This window comes from Pholcus phalangioides, unplaced genomic scaffold, assembly GCF_987345545.1.
Source record: "Pholcus phalangioides strain wild (caught in Gottingen) unplaced genomic scaffold, Ppha-v1.0 ptg000019l_1, whole genome shotgun sequence".
Lineage (NCBI taxonomy): Eukaryota > Metazoa > Arthropoda > Arachnida > Araneae > Pholcidae > Pholcus > Pholcus phalangioides.
In genome coordinates, this window is record NW_028301612.1 from 4,379,089 (window position 1) to 4,393,333 (window position 14,245).

At 37.6% G+C, this 14,245-nt stretch overlaps 1 protein-coding gene across 1 annotated transcript in view; it reads left to right on the forward strand.

Annotated features, from left to right (window-relative positions):
* The window catches only part of LOC149071132 (ankyrin repeat domain-containing protein SOWAHC-like), a 132,682-nt gene that overhangs the window by 35,535 nt on the left and 82,902 nt on the right, over positions 1-14,245 (forward strand). The gene's annotated exons all lie outside the window — the stretch shown is intronic.

The following is a 14,245-nucleotide window of genomic DNA, read 5'->3' on the forward strand; positions in this document are numbered from 1 at the left end:
CGTTTGGAACCTCTTCAAATGATGTCCAAACATCGCCGCTGGAGGCATGAGTTATTATTACACCCCGCAGTTGTTATACCTGACTGAAAGTTTGTAAAACCCTCATGAAGTTGTATTCCCTGTAACACTAAAGTCGGAGGAAGGAAGGAGAGCAACAAACTATTCTTCATTCCACCTTCGTTTCGATGTTTATTTTTTGCTCATCCTTCATTTCCCTTTGGCCCTGTATGTGCACACAGTTTGGTTTACGATCACTTGTGTCAGACCTCCCTCAGGACATCGTGTCGTCGTTAGAATTTTTGCTCATTCATCAGCTGTCAGATTGAATCAGCGACAGTTAACGCTCGAATAGATATTGAATGCATAGTTAACTCAAATCGGTTGTAGTTTTAACATCACAATTTCCAGAAAAACAATACGAGGACCTGAAATATTTTGTCAGGTTCCTCTTCAACCTACATTATTCTTTTTTATATATACACGTTTATTTCAAAAAAGTTAAAACGCCCCAGAAATTTATGAGCGCAATTAATGAAATGCTCAAGTTAGAAAGCCGAAATTTACAGTACGGCTGTGAACTGCATTTTCATATTCTAAGCGGTCATTCTTGAGCATATCGATGGTAAAAAATGTGCTTAAAGTAGATTGAATTCGTCCTAAAATGCCAAGTTATTTTTTCCTCTCTGTTTCAAAAAAATTAGAACATCTGACTGACAACGGATTATTGCATAAATATTTTCATGCAAATTTACATCAGTTTGATCGAATAAGTGTTGATGTATGTCAATCTAGAATAGTTCAATATTCGCATTACGGGTTGAAAAACGGGCCAAAATCTGCAAATTCAAAATTACTTATGTATTTGCTTGGGCACTATGAGAAAACGCGTGCTGATATATTGTACGAATACAATATAATATGGCCATCTTTGAGTCTTGATCATGAATTTTTGCATCAAGTCTTTCAATTGATGTCACCGTCACAGATCTGAATTGAACCTCAGCCATGAATAGGGGCCGTTCAAGTATTACGTCATCATCGATGGGGGGGGGGGGGGGTGTTTCCGATTTGCTGACTTTTGATAACAAGGGGGGAGGGGGGGGGGTTCGGATAATGCTTACGGCATCAACCACCCTTTATGAAAATATGAGTGAGGATTCTGAGGGGCAGAGCTGATGACGAAATTTTGCTGACAAGAGGGAGGGGGGGGGGAATAAGCGTTTTACTGACTTTTGCTGACAAGGGGAGGGGGTAAAAATTTGCTTACGTAATACTTGAACGGCCCCATAGCATCATCGCGCTATATATTGAAGAGCAGAATTTTTTTCTCATACCATCCAAGCAAATACACATGCAATTTTGCGTTTACAGAAATGGCTCGCTTTTCTACCCGTAATACGAAGGTGAACTATTCTAGGTTTACATACGAAACCAGGAAAGACAAAACACTTATTCGATCAAGTTGATGTAAATTTGCATCAAAATATTCATATAATAATCCGTTTTAAGCCATCTGTTCTAATTTTTTTGAAACAATTCCTTTAGGTCGCGTTTCTACTTTATGCAATTTTTTTTCCACCGATATGCTCAAGAATAAAGTTTTAGGTAACGGAAATGCAAATGTAAATTTCGGTTTTCTAACTTGACTGTATATATTTCTTATAGGGATGCATTACTTTCCTCGTAAGCACTTGGTTTATAGTAAAATTTTGTTTCACGTCACATCACTGACCGTAAATGTGCAGTGGTCAGTAATTATCTGAGTGCGCCCAAGTGGCGCGGTGGTAAGATGCTCGTCTACCACCGTGAAGGTTGCTTTCACGGACCCGGGTTCGGACCGAAGAAGGATAAAGATTAGATATTTTCCCTAACGAACTTGAGGCGACCACCAATAGACAGCGCCTTCATTTCGACCCATGTCATTAATGGCAGTAAATTGCAATATAGCGATATGGCCAGAGTTGGTGTTTGGTGAAGTAATTATCTGAGCTGGTCATATTGGCTCCGAAATGACAAAAAACTACTTTACGATTTTTTTTTTAAATCGCGTTCTGAGCTTTCCGCTTCGTCGTCTTGGTGTATCCATCATATGCTCATCTCGAAAATATTCAGATGACTATTTTTCCTAATCTTTTCCAACACACAGCCACTCTCCTCTCTTCCGCAAAAGTATAGTGTTGTGTTAGTTTCTAATCTAGCGTTGGTAACCCCGGTATTTTTACTTTAGAGCAAGTGGATGGCAGATGTCGTGCCCTTAGCATCATCCCTATCTGGTTTTCTGTCGTGCGCACAGTTAGTTCATTGATTGGGTTTGACATCCCAGTTGAGATGTCTATCGTTTGGCCTAAATTTGCTTCCAGAGCCTGTTCCTCCAGCTTAATCTTCATGTGGTAATTAGGCATTTTTTTGGAGGGGGGGGGGGAGGAAGAAAGAAGAAAAAATAGTGAAGCTAAATTGTAAACAAAGATTAAAAAAATGGACGTAATCTTCATTTTTGAAGTTTGCTATATCGTTGCTTCTTACGTGCAACGCATATAAATTTTCTCGTGCGTGTGCATATGTGTGTTAGCGAGTGACACCAGTCCATCAGGATACCACTGCGAATATCTAGATTTGGTAGTCATTTATATTAAACCATCTGATCTTTAATTCCTACGCTGAAAACCAGAACACTGGTAAAACCTTCAAATTTCATTAAAAAACGAAAGAAATTTTGTCTAGCTTTTCTTTAATCTTTTCAAGAATTTCTTTTAACCGTTATGATATTGATTCATTTATGATTATTCATTATGATTCGATCTTTAGTTTAATGTCTGCCCGGAAGCAGAGTAGTTAACTCACATGCCTCGTATTTGCATATGTATGTCGGAATTCCGGTTCGGGTATGAATTTGTTTCTTCAAGTAGCTCCCAACCTTTTCTTGCTCATATCACACCTTGGAAACGAATAAGAAATGTGGGTACACTTTTAAAAGTGTAGGCGGCTTGCTTATCCCAAGAAATGCGTATGAGGCTTGTATACAACTAGAAATATGTGCAATTCTAAAAGTGCTTGGGAAGCTTGCACTCTCTTGCACATTGTGCTGCATGCAGTGCTTTTAGTTTCTTTATGATTTTACTATTTCCCCCCCCCCCTCCAGTATTACCGATCATTTTTCACTCACCGTTGCATATCTTTTCATGTATTTCTCATGGGTACGTGCACCACGCTTCTAGAAGTTCCTAATCGGATAGGGCTCTAATTAATTACCCTATCATAGGGCTTGAAAAGACAGTTTTGCGATACAAACGAAAAATATTACTTATAAATATATTAATGTTGAATATATAATTGTCGAATCTTTGTCGTTAATCTACACATTTGTACATATGGATTTTTTTGATAGAAAAAAATTGGTATTCGTTGTGTTTTTTTTTTAATATCTTTTTTTCTCTGATATTGATGTTACATTTGAGTTTACAGAATATTCTATGTCTGCCTCCCCCCGATAATTAATTTTGACACTTTTTTTTGTTTATTTTAATTGCATGTTGCGCCTTACTTGGAAAATCTGTAGGACTTGAATTCTGTGAGTATAACTCTTATGCATTCCTTTAAGAAAAGTAAAATTATTTAATATTCTGGTCTGTGTTAAATGACACATGAGTGGATGGATTCAGATATTCCATGATGCATAATTATAAAACATTTAAATTTCATGTAAAGTATTGGTATTTGGAAAAATTTCTAAAGTTGATTGAAATTGAAGAAATGAAAGATCAAATTTTTTTAATAAGCAAAATATTGGTGCTTTTGTGGGGCCATGTCGATTAGTCTTAAGTAAGGTGATTAATTTGCGGGCACATTTACAGATAAATAGTATATGAACGTTTCTCTTCTTTGTTGATCATGGTTTTTTTTTTTCGCTCTCTCATTCTTGATATGACTATGAATATACCTGCTGTTAATGCTTTTGTTCTGCCTGAATTTCGCTGTGCTGATCCTGTTCGAATACACATGACAATCTGCAGTATGTAAGTACATTGAAATGTTTCATATTTTAATGCGTGTATACACGTAACTGCTAGCTTGAAAATCATGCACGTTCAATATTTTTGTACAAGCAAGCATGGCTAATTTCCATTTCGACTATACGTAAGAAGTATGCTTGTATGCTTTCACAAGCACCCGTTTATACATTGGAATGTGTCGAGCTCGGGCGATGATGCGCTCGGTTTGGTTTCCTTGTATACGGACAAAAAACGCCAACAAAAATACCAACACCGAGCAGAGCTTTGAAGAGTGAAGACTGGTAAAAGCTACCTGCATGGTACGCACTTTCAGCTTCGCTTGTACGAGCGCAGCTTATACAAGCGTGCATAATCAAAAATCGTTCTATTTTCAAGCTATTTGTACGATCAAAATTTTTAAAATCTTACTCGAAATTCTCTTATATTCGCTCAAAAATGCATCTACAAAAAGATTGAACGTTTATACTTGTCAAGTTTGCTGTTACGCGCGTAGTTGTCTTTTGACTATTATAAATTTTTAAATAGTGAATTCTTAGTGAATAGTGAATTCATATGTGAATTCTTATCATTCAAGTGATAACATTTATGGTGTAGTTAAGTTGTGAGAAAAATGATAGTAATATGTGTGAACTTTGGTCTGCTTTGTCGAATTAAAGCAGTGTTTTTCTATTATTTTTGTTTTGTTCTTTCTTTAGTGTGTTGTTCTATTATAGCCAAAAATTTCTTTCGGATCGGAGGGGTATAACTGGTGTTTCAAGACCAAAGTGATAGAATTAAATCAAAGACTTAACCATGTTGATATGCAGGGTGTCCTGTAGGTCCTAATTCGGTCTTTATTTCATCAACCATTCGTCATAGAGAAATAGCTCAAATTTAAAAAATACTCAGAATGTGTGTCTCACAAAATAAAAGATGTTCAGCGTGACCCCAAATAAAAGACCCAAATTTTCATACGGACACCCTGTCCTAAAAAATCCAGTTAGAAAGTTGTTGCTCTGTCTCTTCTGAGGTAAAAAAAAAAATTCCGTTCGTGAAATATCACAAAGTGAAATATTCGCGGAGATATTTGAATTCGAAAATGGGCGAAAAGTTGGGAAAGAAGAGCATAAATTAGGTAAGGAATCGTTGTCTGTTCACGACTTTCCTCCGATTTTTGAACTCAAACATCTCAGAGCATTCGCATTCTCTATTGCTTTTAAAAATTCTATTTACGCTAAAAGATTCGTGACTTTTTTCCTTCTTTTTTTTGGCCTCAGGAGAGACAGGGCAACAAGTTTCTCATTTAGTTTTTTAGGACAGGGTGTCCATATAAAAATTTTGATCTTTTATATTGTAACACATTGCATTATCACTCTCAAAACTGGCACATGGTGATTTTTTCACACATTATGGCCATTTTTCAAATTGGAATCGTTCCTCTACGACGAACAGTTAATGAGATGAAGACCGAGTTAGGATTTGCAGGACACCCTGTATGTTTATATTAATCATTTTCTCACATTTTGCGGAGAGGTTGTTGATATCTACTATCAGGGCCGTAACTAGAAGTTTTGCCGCTCGGGGCAAAAATTATTTCAAATATTCATCGGAATTTCAGTTTAATGCATACATATAATGGTCCAAGTCGAACGCTAGTGTCTTCATGAAAAGGTCGGCCGATTCTCCAATATACTGGACTTCGGACGTGGACCGTAATATACATATGTAGATATTGGGAATAAAAGAAAAAATTACCCCTTTATTTTAATTTTCTCTTTGTATAAGTTTTTAAAATTAATTTGATTTCTTTGAAATTATAAGATCATTAAAAATGAGCGGAAATTATCTTTATCTTTTGTTGTTTGTCATAAATATTTTGAATCGTGATGGGATATCCAAGCAAAAATACTGAAACTTCGAAACAGCTTTCGAAAACCAATCAAACATACAAGGATTTTGGCATTTCTGAAAGCCGATCAATATGCGCTCGGAAATAATAGATCAAGCATCGTTCGCGTAAAAATTTATTATCTTCCAATATTTTTTTCGCCAATAAGATGTTTTCTCTGTTACCAAATTCGAGTTGTTTTTTTTTCTTTCCTTTGGTATTTTTATTTTAAATGCCTCAATGACACACCTCGAAAACCCACCCGAGCCCAAAAAAACACCTCTGATTTTCAGAAAACCATCACGTTTCTCTCACTACAGGAACTAGATGGTAAAAATGGGCATCATGGGGAGAACGGAATCGATGTTTTGCAGCGTATACTAATAAAATTAGTGCTACTGGTAGTTCGCGATATAGAACATTTTTATTCCCCGTTTCATTAAAATGGAAAAGCCCAATCACCACAGACTAAATGGATTGCTTGTGATAGTCATACAAAGTTTACGGCTTCCCATTTCCCCATGAACGTTTCTTTATGACATTCCATTTATCCGAGATAATTTTTTTTTCTTTACCCCCTTTCTTTTAATTTGCGCGGTGATATTTAATGTATGTTTGTTCTGCGAGTTGTCGCACAGAATGTACCTCTCCCTTGATTTATCGTCGCTCGTACGCTGTAAGTGCGCTTCATTCCGTTTTTTTTGGTGCAATACATAACAAGGCAATAGCCACTTCGAAATGGCTTGTCAGGGATTTGTTTCAACCCCAATATTTATTCTTGCTCTGCAGGTGGTCGTAGTATTCTGTTTCTCCCACTGTGCAGACTATTCCATGATGATAGTAATATCCTATACGTACCTTGTTGCACTATTGAACTTCTTGTTTGACTATGTTATTAATTGCTCTCCATGGACGTAAGTTGTGACCAAAAAACAACTCCACTCCCTCCTCCAGTTTTGCTGCAAAGGCTTAGAGGGTGGTAACTGGAAAAGTTTTTTTTCTTTCATTCTTCCATCAGCTGATAATAGTACGCTGATACATGTTAGTTTTTTTTTGTTCCTTTTATTTCATGGATTTTATAATTCATATACACTTTCCATAGACACATTCCTTGAACTTACGATAAAATAACTTATACTCAGCACGGTCATTTGTAGCTGCACAACACCATTCGATTTAATTTCTTAATTTTTGCGATACTACCTGCTTTACCAGAGACATAAACCAAAGAAATCACTGTTCACTTCTTTTTGGAAAATATAAATTTTCGTGCCGAACCGGTGGTGCACCTTTTTGGAAAAAATGTATGTATTCCGAGTTCACGTTCTAGAAGAAATTGAACGTGTACAGACGTTGATAAATATTTTATATTTGACATTTTATAAATATTTTTAAAATCCCCATTTGAAAAAGCCTACCTACAGAGATCAGGAAAACCCGCAACATTATACTCACCGAAAAAAAAATTGGGAATCTTCCACTTTCAATTTGCAAACAGGTGACAGCAATTTGAACTCGTGTCACTCATGTCTCGGACATCATAAATACGTTAACGGGTACATCTACATGCTAAAGTTACGAGCGATTTGACGAGTTCTCGTATAGTAGGAATGGCATAACATGTTGCAATGGTTCGAACAACCCACGGTTCTCTTACGAGTTGAATAGTGTCACTATCACGGATGCAACTAGGGTCACTGATTCGGGAATTCTCATTGACGAGCGGCTTAGGTTTTCTGAACATTGTTCGGCGGTGATCAAAAAAGCGAAAAGAATGCTTGGTCTTATTTTCAAAAAGGTCTTTTCGCGTTCTCCTAAAGTAATTCTTCCGCTTTTTCGAGGCTTAGTTCGTCCTGGACTGGAGTATGCTGTAAGGTTTTGGAGACCATACCTACAGAGGGACATAGACTTGGTTAAAGGGGTGCAGAGAAGAGCTACGCGTGTTCTTATTGGCACACGGGGCTTGAGTTATGAAGAGAGACTTCATTTTTTGAATATGTTTGCATTGGATGAACGCAGGTGTCGAGGAGATATGATCGAAGTTTTCAAAATTTTCAATGGGATGGATAGGATGGACCATGAACTTTTAGTACACCGCCAACGACTGTTTTTACAAGGGGAATTTTTCTCTAATAGGGTTGTTAATAAATGGAATATCTTACCCCCGGAGGTAGTAAATCGTAACACAATTGACACGTTTAAAAAGAAATACGATAAGCATGTTGGGGTAAATCGAGAAGCTCTATCCATACTTAGAGTAAGACAACCATAAGTATTCTTTATGGGCATTGTATAATATTTTATCATGTGTATATATTGTTTATAATTTTTGTTAATTACATTTTTAATTGGGTTGCTGTAGTATTTTCAAATATATGACATCCATATTTTTATGGGCATCTTTTTCTCAATCACCTCGTTGGGCATTTTGCCTGTTGTGGCGTTGTATTTGTGAGGAGATGAGAGACGAAACTTGTACTTTCGAGGGTCGACCGACAATCGGTACGTCAAAAAGGCTCTTGGATTTTGTATAACGGAAGGCGGTGGGCTGTCGTCGGAACCAGATTGTGCGTGGATGGAAGTAAAAGAATAAACAAAAAAACCGTTTGGCACACAACACTTTCTGGTATGAATTAAATATCAATTTTTCAGAAGAATATTTACGAGGTGCATATGTGCATTAGTAAAACACTACCATGTTTCCCTGAAAATACCTACCCCAAAAATAAGTCCTAGTTGAAATCTTCAGCCAAATGGACGCATTCCGTATTTCTGTTACGACACACGACGGATGTATCAGTTATTCTAATTATTGATAACTATCACCAATAAATATGCTTAAAACTGCTAGGATTTGTTGTGAGGAGCAGCAATAATTTCAAATCAATCGCGACAATTTTCAGGACTTATGTGCTCCCGAAACTAGAGTACTCCACTATTATATGGATTCCTCACAACAATCTAGACTCACTGATTGTAGAAAGAGTCCAGAACGTTACATGTTTTACAGGCAATTTCACGTCTACATCAATGACGTAAGTACAACTGAACTGCGACGTTTTTTCCATTTGCAATCATTGGAATGCCGAAGAAGTAGTAGTTACCTTCGCTTTTTGTATAAAATTGTCAAGAATATAATTGATGACTGCTACCTTCTTCAACTCGTTGATTTTTCTGTGCCAATCGGAAATAGGCCTCTTTTTCCAATTAGGGAGGCGAAAAGTTCGCCTCCCTAAACCCCGAACAAATATTTTACGACGGTCTCCTACTTTTGAGATGTGCAATATATATAATCAGTGCGATGTGAAACCCGATATGTTCATTTCAACTATAAGAGAACCAGCGTATGCCCAGAGGGGCGGGAAGCTAGGAATTAAGCATCAACTATAAGAGATTGCTTAAAAGTTATGTGTGAGTATTGAATTTTCATATTATGCTTTTCCGTATGTATTTCTATTGTTCCACTCGTATTTTTTTTAGTTTGTTGCATTTGTGTGTTTGCATTTTTCTTCTGTCGTCCATCTCTGTATAAATAAATAAAGTAATAATAAATACCGGGTGGGCAAAAAGTCCGTAAAAACTTTAAAAATTTATAAAAACCGGAAAAATAACCGAAATAAAAAACGGTTTTCAGGGTTAGCATCGCTAGGTCACGGGAATTTTTTTTTGAGACAGGAAAAACCTCATAAAACAACCGATAGGCGACAAGTCAAAGAAAAGATACGCAAATAACCAACAGAATGCCTCCAAATCGTTTTATTACAGCAGTATGTGTTCCACATGACCACCACAGGGGATAACACATTGCAGGCGAGTCACAATTCCAGCAACGGCAGCGTGCAGCAGGTCCTTAAAAATGGTCGTCCGGCTCTTACACGATCCTCCGGCGTTCCAGTTTCCTGAAGCCGCTGAACACAATATGAGGCCTGTCGCTGTTAAAGGCCCTTTTCCAGTCCTCATATTCTTCTGAACTCGGAATTTACGCAAGGCAATGATCGTTAATTCCTGGTTCATGTAAAACAACTTCTCCAACAGAGCTTTATCCTTCGCCTTCAACATCCTTGTACACATACACGGTTTACAACGGTGAACTGATTGTAGATTAGGAGTGCAAGTCTTATAGCCGTCTCACTTGCATATTTTCACTGAAGTCGCTCGTACTAGCGCCACCTATCGGCTGTTTTGAGGTTTTTCCGTCTTAAAAGAATTCCCGTGACCTAGCGATGCTAACCCTGCAAACCGTTTTTTATTTGTTACTAGCTGATACCCGGCGACGTTGCCCGCCCCGTAAAAAATGTATAGCTTATTAATTACTTCTTAATCAAAAAAATTTCTGCATCAAGTAAGAAAAAATTACTTTTATTTTTAAATATTTTAATTAAAATCTTCAGGCAATCGCTTGTGGATACACAATACTTTTTCTTTTTCCATCTGGTGTGTAGATGTACAAATTTTTGCTATTACCAACACGCGAACAGGCGACGAAAAGGTGTCCGTGTGAAAAACAGGGCTCAAGTAAGTTGATACCTGCCACTGGCCTAACGACTGGCCTTGCGCTTTGTTGATTGTCATGGCAAAAGCTAAACGAATCGGGAACTGTAATCGCTTGAAAGTGAATGACATTTCTCCAGTGATAATTGGGGTACGTGGAATGAAGACGTCTTCTTTTGGCACATCCAGTTAGAATCGTTGCTTCGATGATGTAATTGTGCAATTTCTTCACGCAGAGTCTGTTGCTATTGCAGAGCATTGGTGTTTCCAAATTTCTCAAAATCATTATAGGTGCTCCGACTTTGAGGGTCAAGTTGTGTGGTGGCACACCCGGAATATCCAAAGAGTTCAGACATTCTGCAGGATACAGAACTGTCTGCGCTGTGTCTGTGACAGTGTCAACCGATTTGTAAGATGTGGAGTCTCCCGAAATAATTTTTAGGATTTTTCCGTTGATCTTGTTCACACTGCCATTTTTCGGTGCCAGAATCGCACTCTCACAAAGCCACTCATGGTTTCGGTGATTTTGTTGAATGTTTGGGAAAACGTGGTCTGCAAGTTCTTGAACTGAGTTTATATATATAATAACTGGCAAAATCCAGTTGGGAACGTTATCAGTCTAGTGCTTGGGTCTACGGGAATTCTTCCATTGCCAAGTTTGATCAACTGATGTGAAAATGATAGCAGTGCTGAGTCATTTTGCAGTTGAGCTCGCATGTTGGTGGATAATGATAATTTTTTAGCTTCATGCCAGAGTGTTGATGTCCTAACAAACTCGAGGCGACCACCGATAGACAGCACACCACCTTCACTTCCAACCCATCTCACTAATGGCAGTAAATTGCAATGTAGCGATATGGCCAGAGTTGGTGTTTGGTGAAGTAGAGTGCTGATGATTTGAGGCAAGCATTGAGTTCATCAGCTGGCGTTGAACATTTTTATTCCCAGTTTTATCGCCGTAGTTGTTGTTCTCTGTTGTTAGTCACGCCATATGTCCAGCTTCTACAGCGAATATTATTCAAACTCCTTTTAAGCACTTTTTAAATTGAAACTATACCTCAACGATGGGTGGTTGATGAGATAAAGGCCACATTAGCACTTACAGGACACCCTGTATACATGCAAGCAAAAATATCTGGCGCTTCCAGGGTTTTTTTTTAATTACTGGGAGTATTGGAAAAGAGCCAAACCATTATAAAGGAATAAACTGTAATGATGGCAGTGTTAAAGATGTGACAAACCATTGTAAAGACATATACACGTCTGAAACGCATTGTTGGGAACCACGGTAACCAAAGTAAACGTTCCGAAAGTGATTGTTGAGGCCCCCAAAACCATTGTTGCCCGACAGTTTTTCGCCCATTTCGGGCATTTGCCCAGCTCTGACGAACTTTTAAAGTAGCCTACGGCTCAATCCCGGTCCTGTTTGGTATATATGCAAAATCTGGCGACGATCGGTCTAAAACTGTAGATTTGTATAAAGAGCATACATACATACATACATACATACATACATACATACATACTTTCACATTTATATATAAGATTTTTCCGGTTTTTATTCATTTTTAAAGTTTCTACGGACTTTTTGCCCACGCTGTATATAGACAGTATACCAGGGCTGGACAAATCGCGAAAAAATCCAGGTGCCAAAAAATGTTTACCTGAAGAAGGAGGTCTGAAAGAATGCTTGTTTTGACTTTTCAGGGCATAGTTACCCTCTTTTATGTTGACAGATATGCTGCTATAAATTCCAGACATTTTTGCTGCTCTCAGCCTGCTATTTAATAACTACCAGTAAGGAAATTTTGAGCGGCAGTAGCAATTTTTTATTGCCATGGCAACCTGGCATCTGGGATTTGTCGAGCCCTGCAGTATATACACTGAGTGGCTACTGGCTACTTTATTATGGCCACCTGATAGTTTAAGCAAATGAGTTAAGGCGTTACACTGTTGTCGCTGGAAGACTAGGCTGGTGTAAAAAAAAGGAAAACGTAGTTTCTGAGATAATAGTGAATTGTTTGTGAAGATAAATTGGGGGGGGGGGGCAAGAAACATGAAATGACAGACGTTTTTTCAAACACGTGGGATGATTGTAGGCGCTCAGAGCTATGGAGCGAGAATCAGCGAAATGGTGCATTTGTGAAATGCTCAATAGCTACAACTCAGTTGCAGTTAAGATGAAAGTGTTAAATATGGGACTGTCAGGAAAAAACTGGGTCTCAACGTCCAACTTGCGGTCATCACCGAATGGTGAATGCTCGTGCGGAACGGAGAATCTCCAGACCTATAAAAACAGAATGGTAATAGAGCAGTACATTTCAGCAGATCTTAATCAAGGATCGTCTCAAAAGATCTCTAAACGCACTGTTCTCCGTACAATGAAATGTGGAAGCCGAAGGGGCCACACACAGTTCGAACTCCGTTGCTGTCTGTAGCTAACAAGAAAAGTCTCGAATTCATTCAGGAGCGCAATGATTCGACAGTGGATAATTGAAGGGAGGGATTTCCTGTTTGTCCAGGGTAACGTGGAACACCCAGATACTTATATTTTTGTATTTTAAGTTGGGGGAAGAACTAGAGGCGAAGGGTTGCTCAGGGAAGCAGTGCCCCCCCCCCCCGTAACGGATCAAAAATTATAAGAAAAAAAATTAAATATTTCGCTTAAAAAATTGAAAAATAGAAAGAAAATACCCTTTATATGCTATATTTACCAATTTCTGTTAACTTAAATTTTTTTGAAGGGTGGTAACTTTTCGGAAAGAAATTTTGGCGCTCTTTCCCAAGTCTTTTGTGCCCCCTTCAAAGGTCAATCCTGCTTATATATACATATGTCCGTGGGTAGAACCACCACGGTAGAAATGATTTTTCTTGAAGGAAAGGGGATGGAACAAACGAGGCCCATTGCAAGCTTGACCACGTGAATATCTGCAGTTACGCTAACGATACCCAGTGAAAATCCTCACATTTCGTAGGGAAGATCTGATTCCTGAGAATCCTCTGTCTCCCAACCTATTATGGCCATGGGGGAGGAAAATAATCGTAATATCCTGTGCAAAAGAACAGTTTGTATAGGGTGGTTCAGAAGTCCTAACCCCCTTTAAAAAAAATATTTAAAAAGCTATTAAAGATAGAAAAACGACATACACACGCCTTCAGTGACTTGGAAAATGTCAAGTCTATATAGCATTTCTTGCCGTGGTGTTTGTAACATAGGTGTTACAAAAAATGAAAGTAAGAATAGCAGTAAAATAGATGGAAATGACAATTAAAACACCGATGCCCTCCCTTCTTTAAAATGCTTTAAGCCGTTTGTGTCATTTTTAGCAGCTTTTTTAAAATATGTTTTTTAAAAACAGGTCAGGACTTCTGGTTTACCCAGAATTTCATGCAAGTACAGATATGAAAAATAAAAAAGAATCCACAAATTCAATTAAAATGTTTCTTGGCAACAGCCCAACAGAAATAAAATCAATAAATTATTATTTTTCAAGTATTTTTTTTACTTCCATTATTTTTAACATCCATGTTACAAATAACATAGCAAAAAATGCTATATACCCTTGACATCTTCCTAAAGGTGTCTATGCAGAAATTTCGTTGTAAGTAAAAAAGAAAAAACTTCAAAATCTCTACTCTTTCAAATGCTTCAAGCCGTTTGTCTCTATCTGTAATAGCTGTTTTTAATTTTTTTTTCAAAAGGGTTAGGACTTCTGGGCCACTCGGTTCTATATCATGTTTACAGTGTTTACTCTGAACGTAATAGGCTTTATTAGTTTAACTCACTTTGTAAGATTTTTTTATATTACTGTATTTTCCTGTTCTTTGATTCAGTTCAAGTGATTAATCATTCGAAGAAAGATATTGTAGGGAAATC